The sequence below is a fragment of the Uranotaenia lowii genome, chromosome 1 (assembly GCF_029784155.1).
Source record: "Uranotaenia lowii strain MFRU-FL chromosome 1, ASM2978415v1, whole genome shotgun sequence".
Lineage (NCBI taxonomy): Eukaryota > Metazoa > Arthropoda > Insecta > Diptera > Culicidae > Uranotaenia > Uranotaenia lowii.
The window spans coordinates 3,886,826-3,895,793 of NC_073691.1; positions in this window are offsets into that span (position 1 = coordinate 3,886,826).

The window sequence follows — 8,968 nt, forward strand, 5'->3', positions numbered from 1 at the left end:
AACTCGATACAAGAAAATATACCATGCCCCATCGGAGGCTGCCGTTGCTATTCGTCACGTGGCTTTTCAAAGATGAACGACATACTTGATGATACATTTTGAACGTCGCTCCCACAATCATTTACGAACGTCTATCCACGCATCATTGTGTATACCTAATGTTCGTTATTGATAGACGATCATGAATGTATCAGAAGGAAAAATTAAAGAAATTCCTGGACCAAATGTTTAAAAAAAAGTCGTAGCACATGCTGGACAGTTCATTGCGGTTACCTAGTAATGATTTGTCCTTCTGTGCAAAGCGAAAATTCAAAAATCAACTGATAGCCTCCACAGATCGCTCAAAACTGATACATATCAGTTGTGATCCTAGAAGGTACAAAATTATCAAGGAAGGCTATCATCATTGAGACGTTCATAGGTGATAGTCTGCGTCCTTCTTTACCGCATCATGTTTTGAAAGAGTGTTTCAAATACAGGAGCGTCGTTGTCATGCATGATTGTTTTTATGGTTTGAATGGAGAAGAAAAAATTGACTGCTTCGATTCTTTAGCTCAGAATGCAGTAAAGCATGGCTCAGTGAAAATGATTGATTTTCGGAACATTGATTCAAACTTCGGTCGGTTAGTTGATTTTAGCTTATTTTTTCTTTCGCATAATTTTTATGTCCCAGTCTTATTTCCTTCCATAGTCTATTCTCTACACAGGCAAACAATGATGAAAGCTTGGAATGCTACTCACATGTACTAAATTTATTCATGCCTTGTATAAATTTAGAAAACCGGAACTCAGGAACTTTGCATGCAGATCCTAGTCTTTCCGGGGTAGTATTGGCCAGAGGTAAACCTTGAATTTTGGGGATGGGAGCCTTTGACCAAAAACGACACGTGTGACCACCGTTGTTCCCTTTGTTGTACCACGTCTATTGTTGCATGCAGCGATGGCGGACGATCCACAAAATTTGGCACGTGCTTTCCAAATTATCCGCAAATTCCGTTGAAAATCCTGGTCTCGTGCCTTCAACCGATATTCGGCTCGACGGACCATATGTTGGGAGGTTCAGGAACGGCGAAGGTCCGGGTCCGCAATTTAAATTTACATGTATCGAAGTTGCGGGCGCTAGGTCAATGACCGGTTGAATCTGGACTTAGCCAAATTTCTCCACTGTAACTTATTATTTCCAAACTTCGGCTGGAGTTAGGCCGCCAACAATAGATCGGGTCGCGATCGTTTTTGTGGCGAAATATTTCCCACCCATTGTTTTCCACCTATTGTTGAGTGATGATCGATAGTTGGCGTCGCGACGACTCACAGCATCTGGTTACCAACGAGTTTTGTAGCGACGAGGGGTTTCGGTATTCAACATACATTGATTTGAGGGTAGTTATGAAATTTGTTTTTAAAAAAAGATGAAGATCAACGTTCAGCAGCAACTTCGAATTGGAGTGAGTGGGGAATTTAATGAAATATCGTACATTTTAAGAAAGAGAAATTACCATGAATTAATATCCAACAAAACTTCCGAGGACTGCTAGTTGCCTCCTCGACAAAATGTCATCTGTAGGGGAATCACTAATTGAGTTAAAAGTTTGAACGAGAGAACAAAAAAAAATCGTTCCATATTCATTTGTGAACGCCACTCTCTGGAGCCACCACTGAACCGAAAAGTTACGAGAGCCAGTTATACTTTATTCTATCAGCATTCAGCAGTGTTGTTAAATGTTAGTAATGCCTAAAATGGGTCAATTCCAAGATTTTATTCTTGATTAATTTTAGTATTTCGACTGAAATTTTTGAACTTCAAAATTGTTATTTCAAAGGCAGGAGGTGCATTGATTTCAGAGATAATTTTACCCTTGGCCCTGTACTAATATTTGTTTTAGTAGCTCAACCAACCGACCTGCTCCCAGAATGTTCGGAACCCCATTGTCTGAGATATCGAAAGACGGCAGCAATATTCCCCCATCGGCACATCTAAGAAGGAAGGTTCTAATCGGAATTGTAAACGAAAGCACACTGCTTGTTTCGCTCCGCTTCACTCGATTGAGAATAATGGACTCAGCGTATATTGAATAAACTTCCACATGTTCCGAGCTGGACCGACGACGGCTTGAAAATCCATATGCTTCATATGCGAGTTGAACGCCTTTGGGGCCAACAAGCTAGCTGCCTTAGGAGAGAAGGTTCAGGGTGGTCTTCTCCCCCTCAAAGCTCTTACCGAACATTGTATCGGTAATCAATGATGATCAATTATTAAAGCAACTGATGGCTGGGGGGAGGAAAACCCAGCTGAAATCGGTCTTAAGAGGCCGCGTTCGTTTGGAGCTTTTCCCCCCGTTTGGTTAGGCACTCGTGTGGGCGAAATGAAAGTGAGTTTGAATAATGGCCACCATTTCTCCGCTGCCTTGCAGCGAGGAAGGCTAACAGTAACAACAAGTTTACGTTCTGGTGATGGTCTGCCCATTTTTCTCCCTCACAGATTTCGGAACCAGACTTTGGTTGAACCGAACCAGAAGCTTTAAGGTTGTAAATAACGAAAGTAAAATCAATTTAGGCTAATCACGAACCCCGGGCAGGATTTCTGCCTCAAGAAGTCGAGGGCTTTGAGACGTCGCGTCGTTTCGTTTCGTTTTCAACGGCGTTGTTCAGGTTGTAAAAAAGTCATAAATCACGCGGCTGCTATCGGAACGGAAAGCGAGAAAATCACCACCCCTCTAATGGGTAAAACCGATGGCTACGACGGTTCCACTTTAGAGCAAGGGTCGGCAACCTGTGGCTCTCCGGCTCCAATCGACAGAATTCTTAGAAACAACTGACCGTTATAGAGGAACATTTTACAATTTCACAAAATTTTGAGCAAATTATTATGTCGTTGCTATTTTTCATTAATTTTTTCTAAGTTCAATGAAGATTCGCTGATTCGGAATTGTACATCTGAAGCTGGTAGGAGCCAGGCTGATGCTATTCTGATGTCGGACCCTACTGCAACCGATGTCTCGGAATGTGATTTTTTCTTCCCACATCCTGTAGTATTTGTTTAGATGAAGGACACTTCACAATTTTGTACACCTTTTGAACTGGAGAGGCAACTGGTTCTACCTTTATTAACTTTTTTCTTCCTTAGTTTGAACGACTTTCTCACAGAGTGAAAATGTTTGACGTCCGCGCGAGTCAACGCCTACTTGAACTCCAAAACCTGGTTTCTTATATAGGGGAGATGAGGGCATAACGAGCACCCAGGGCATAATGAGCACTCCTTATTTCAACATAAGTACGTATTTTCTTAAACAAATTTTCATAAGGATTTGTTGCGTATTATCCATAGTATTAATTTTTCACCAAAAAAGAAATATCCTTCTCATCTTTACAGAAATATTTAATAATAACCAGCTAGGTTCTCAAGTGACGAAAATATTATAATTTTTGAGCACCACCAAATAAGCTTTTATGACCTTTAAATCATTTTGATCTGAAATGTACGCACTGCAACATGATCTACACATTGTTTCTCAATATTCAACAACATCATAAAATTTTTAATTTTTCACTTTAATCAATTTTAAAACGCTTTTTTACTTTAATTTGTTCACTAGAGGCGAACAGAGCACTTTCAATGAAGGCATAATGAGCATTTTATGCCGGGAATTCTAGCAGCGAATTCAACTCGATGAAGTCAACTGAATAATAGAGCTATAGCTTGGCTTGTTTCGTCTGTCGATTTGGCCTATTGGTTAGGTGTCGGAGAGGTAATCAGTAAACTCGAGTTCGATTCCTGTTCGAGGGGATTTTTACAATTCATGATTGATTTTTTTTATTGTTACATTATACGGCTAATAGCATCAAAGCATCATCCGTCAAACAAAACACCAGAAACATAATGTATGAGCATGTGTTCATTTTTTGAATTCTACACACAGACCTAGATTATTTTGTTACTGCTTTGTTTGATGAATCTACGCCTCACCGTTTAGTGCAATCATGATCATGAATGATAAATGAAAAAAAAATCACCTCGACCAGGAATCGAACTCGAGCCTACTGATTACCTTTCCGACATCTTACCAATAGGCCAAATCGTCAGACGATACAAGTCAAGCTGTAGCTCTATTACTCAGTTGACTTCATCGAGTCGGATTCGCTGCTAGAATATCCGGCAGAAAACGCTCATTATGCCTTCATTAATGGTGCTCATACTGCCTCGGGGGGGTTTCTCATTATGCCTCTACAGTGACTGGTTTGCAGCTTTCGGCAAAAATTTTTAAAATGCATTTTTAAACGTTTTTATCTACTTTTTCAAGTTTCATCCAATTAGGCAATAGACTATTTGAGTGTCTGAATACGAAACAATGATGTAATTCACATATTACAGCTGTTCTCTATGGTTAAATGAGCGTTTTCCTTAAGGTGGCCATTATGCCCCCATGTCCCCTATTAACGGTTCTTTATTTTTATTTTCAACTTGCAGCTTTTTTTTCGGTAAAGCACAAATCAAAACAAAATAGTGTGGATTTTTCAGATCAAACAGTTTTGTGAATTTTAATTTTTCAGCTAAGTTTTCTAATGTTTTTATTTTAGCGTCTTCCGATTCGAATGGCTTCTGACCCCTGCCGGTAGAGGAATAAAATTATAATTGTAATCCGGAGCAGACGCGCGTGTGAAAAGAAAACCCGAACGGAACCGTAAAAGTCGGATTTTGGAGAGCTTCGATTTATATTTTTTTAGAGTAAAGAATTCCAAACGAATAAATTATCCGTGAGGAGCACACCCTCAGTCAAGAACAGAAATATTCGTAGAAGGAATCAGGCCGTGTTGTAAATCGAATCGGTTTATTCGTTGAAGGTTTGCTGTTGGTTGATGGTCGTATAATTCCGGTCATTCTTTCCGAATCGAGCCAGGCAGCAGTCTTAGAAGAAATATAAACACGTTTTTCATGGGTAAATATCTCAGATATGATGAAAATTTCATCACCTAAGCTGCATAAAATCTAAACACAATGCGCATCTTGTTTCAGCTATTGAAACGGATAACCAATTTTCATTTTCTTATCTTGTATTTAGGTAAAAAAATTGAATTTCAACTTTGAACCACGTTTAAAAAAATGTGTCCCAAATTGACACCCTTAGGGAATATCTGGTAATGGGTTCTTAATCAAAACTGCAAATAATAGGAGCAAACTAAAATCCAAAAGCTGTCTCAAATCTGTTCAGTTTACTACCGCCTTATTCTGACGTTTGGTCCTCAAGTTATGTTCTTAAAACATTGGTTTGATTTGGACATTTTTATCAAAAATGTTTCTCTGCGTGCGACATTATAAAAAAACTTATTAAAAATGGTTTGAGTTGTCATCATAATGAATGAACTCAGGTCAGTCAACAACTTATTCAACTGTAAAAGCACTGAATATAAGTGCGTATCGATAACAGAGAGGCTCGGCCAAGTGCTCAAAATTCCTGCCCTTTGTCGGAGGATTGATTTATGGCAGGACACGATTCAAAGGATTCGACAACCGGTAGCAGGCAGACTCAGATATAAATCACAAAATTAACCACCATTCATCACAAATGCCCACGCGAACCCGATCCTGTCGACAAACCACTTTCCGAGTCCGAACAGAATTGTTTGAAGGGTGCGTGCGATACCTAGTAGGAGTAGCGAGCAAGCGATAGTTCCGGACACGCTACGCACTCCAATTCTCTGAACTTTAATCGTCCGAAATTCAGTGTTTCGAAGAATAGGAATTGTTAATTTATTGCCCTCATTCTTCGGTAAGCGCAAATCGTGTGTGTGCATGTGAAATGGATCAGTGTGTTCTGGAAGGTCGCAAATTATAACCGCATCGTGCCGGTTCGGTTTTGTTTTATAAGGAGCTTTCGGAGATTTATGGCTGTTCAGTTGTTCTGTTGAGCAAAACATATTCGTGTCGTGGTGCAGGAAGAATGAACAACCACCTGTACTGGGATCCGAAAACAAGCATTCATCAACGGATCAAGGGAAGTAAATCTGAAATTTTGCTGGTTTCCTTACTCTGAATTTGCTAGTTTGAATTTTAAGTGAAAAACAACTTCTTGATTGGAAAGTCTTAGTCTTAGGATTTCGAGTTCTATTTTTTTTTTTGACCAAAATTTGCCAAAATGGTTTATACTTTACTATTCTTTTCAAGTCAGTTTTCAATCGGTTTCAGTACATTTTCGGTTATTTTTCGTTTTTTTCTGATTGGTTTTTCGGGTTGTTCTTACGTTTTTTTTAATTTCATTTTTGTTTTCAGCCATTTCTCGGTAATTTTCTATTAGTTTTTCGAACCTTTTCTATCGTTATTCTTCGATCATTATCAAATTTTGATTTATTTTTATTGATAAACACGTCTTTACTTATTTGACAATTTTGACAATTTTGACAATTTTGATAATTTTGACAATTTTGACAATTTTGACAATTTTGACAATTTTGACAATTTTGACAATTTTGACAATTTTGACCATTTTGACAATTTTGACAATTTTGACAATTTTGACAATTTTGACAATTTTGACAATTTTGACAATTTTGACAATTTTGACAATTTTGACAATTTTGACGATTTTGACAATTTTGACAATTTTGACAATTTTGACAATTTTGGCAATTTTGACAATTTTGACAATTTTGACAATTTTGACAATTTTGACAATTTTGACAATTTTGACAATTTTGACAATTTTGACAATTTTGACAATTTTGACAATTTTGACAATTTTGACAATTTTGACAATTTTGACAATTTTGACAATTTTGACAATTTTGACAATTTTGACAATTTTGACAATTTTGACAATTTTGACAATTTTGACAATTTTGAAAATTTTGACAATTTTGACAATTTCGACAATTTTGACAATTTTGACAATTTTGACAATTTTGACAATTTTGACAATTTTGACAATTTTGACAATTTTGACAATTTTGACAATTTTGACAATTTTGACAATTTTGACAATTTTGACAATTTTGACAATTTTGACAATTTTGACAATTTTGACAATTTTGACAATTTTGAAAATTTTGACATTTTGACAATTTTGACAATTTGTAAAATGTTGACAATTTTTACAATTTTGACAATTTTGAAAATTTCAACAATTTTGAAAGTTTGACAATTTGACAATTTTGACAATTTCGACAATTTTGATAATTTTGACAATTTTGACAATTTTGACAATTTTGACAATTTTGACAATTTTGACAATTTTGACAATTTTGACAATTTTGACAATTTTGACAATTTTGACAATTTTGACAATTTTGACAATTTTGACAATTTTGACAATTTTGACAATTTTGAAAATTTTGACAATTTTGACAATTTTGACAATTTCGACAATTTCGACAATTTTGGCAATTTTGACAATTTTGAAAATTTTGACAATTTTGATAATTTTGGCAACGTTGACCATATCAATAATTTTCGTTTATTTTGATAGTTCTGACGAATTTGATAGTCAAATATTGGCTCTTGAGTTTGTCGTTATTCGAGGGTTTTCCTTGTCTCGTGTCTCGTCTTGTAGTGGTCGTTTCCTCCAGTTTTATTGAGCTGATCCAAAATCCTATTTAAGAATGACCAGATTTGCAGAAGTCTCGTTCTTTTAATTGGTAACAAATGAAAACATTTTGAAGAGTTTGAAAGTAATTCTGATGATAAAAATCCTTATTACAATTTTTTAAGTTGTGAATTTGCGATACGTTGATATTTTATGTTTGAATTTGGATATTCGATTTAGTTTGAAAACATCCAAATTTTTTTTATGAATGATAGTAGGTAAAACTTTTTGGAGTGTTAATAAATTACTGGTACTTGTGTTCTTTAATCTTTTTTCACACAGTTCATCCACAGGTTCATCGTTCAAACACACTTTTTCCCATTATTTTAATAAATCAATTCCGGTTCAATTAAATTTTTACTCCACCCGAGTCAGATTACGTATCTCATTTTGTTGTCTCCCACATAAAAAGATGAGGATGAGCATTTCCATTCAAACGACACCCAGACGAATATTTATAAGCAAACATCCGATGATGTTTTTCTTCTATTAGGTATGTACATGTAGGTATCACACAAGAGAAAAAGAAAAAGGAAAAAAATCCTTTTCATAAGTGTAATTTCATTTGAATCTAGCCGGTTTCCCACCCACACTCGCCGTCCTCAATCTTTTTTACTTCCTTTCGCGTCCCAGAGCTTAATCTCATTTGCCGGATTTGGTGCGATTTATTCCGGGGCTCCACCCTCCCATCACAACCACAACACAGCAGGACCTCCCGCTAGCGAGGGCGTCATTCCGAAGTCATAAAAGAAGACAGGAGGGTGTATCGGAGAGACAGAAAAAAGACCGAATAAATACACAAGGAAATCCTCCCGCTGGTTTCCGGCCTGAGGAAGCATACCAACTTCTCGCTGCCAAAATGTGGTTTATTATTTTCCTTTATCCCGAAAGCGGTTGCCCGGCTTTTTTTTGTTTTTGATGCGCAATCCTAGAAAGGTAACAGAATAAACTGAAATAAAAACTAAACCGGCCGAGAATGTCTTTTCGAATGAGTGTGTTTACCAACAGATTTGTCCTAATGGTAATGTTCCAGCAGCACATTTTGGCCAGCAGATTACTGTAGGTCCAGCGGAGGAAAAAAACTGATGGTGGTGGTCCAATCGTGAATAGTCATCAAATTAGAGACATGAGGGAGGGAAGACGATTAAATTAGATGACCATACGGTACCCATCCTTTCGAATGCTGTGCTCGAAATGATTATTTCGTTTTATTTTGATCTCGTTTCGACCTGGCCTTTTCCAAGTAATGAGATCACATCAAGAAGCAGGAGTAAGAGAAGAAGTAGCTTGTTCACGGGGAATTGTAATTGAGTATCATCTACTATGTAGGTCTCTTCTGTAAGAAGGTTTGAAGAATGAGGCTTTGATTAGATTTTCGTTGCGTAAATCTGGGA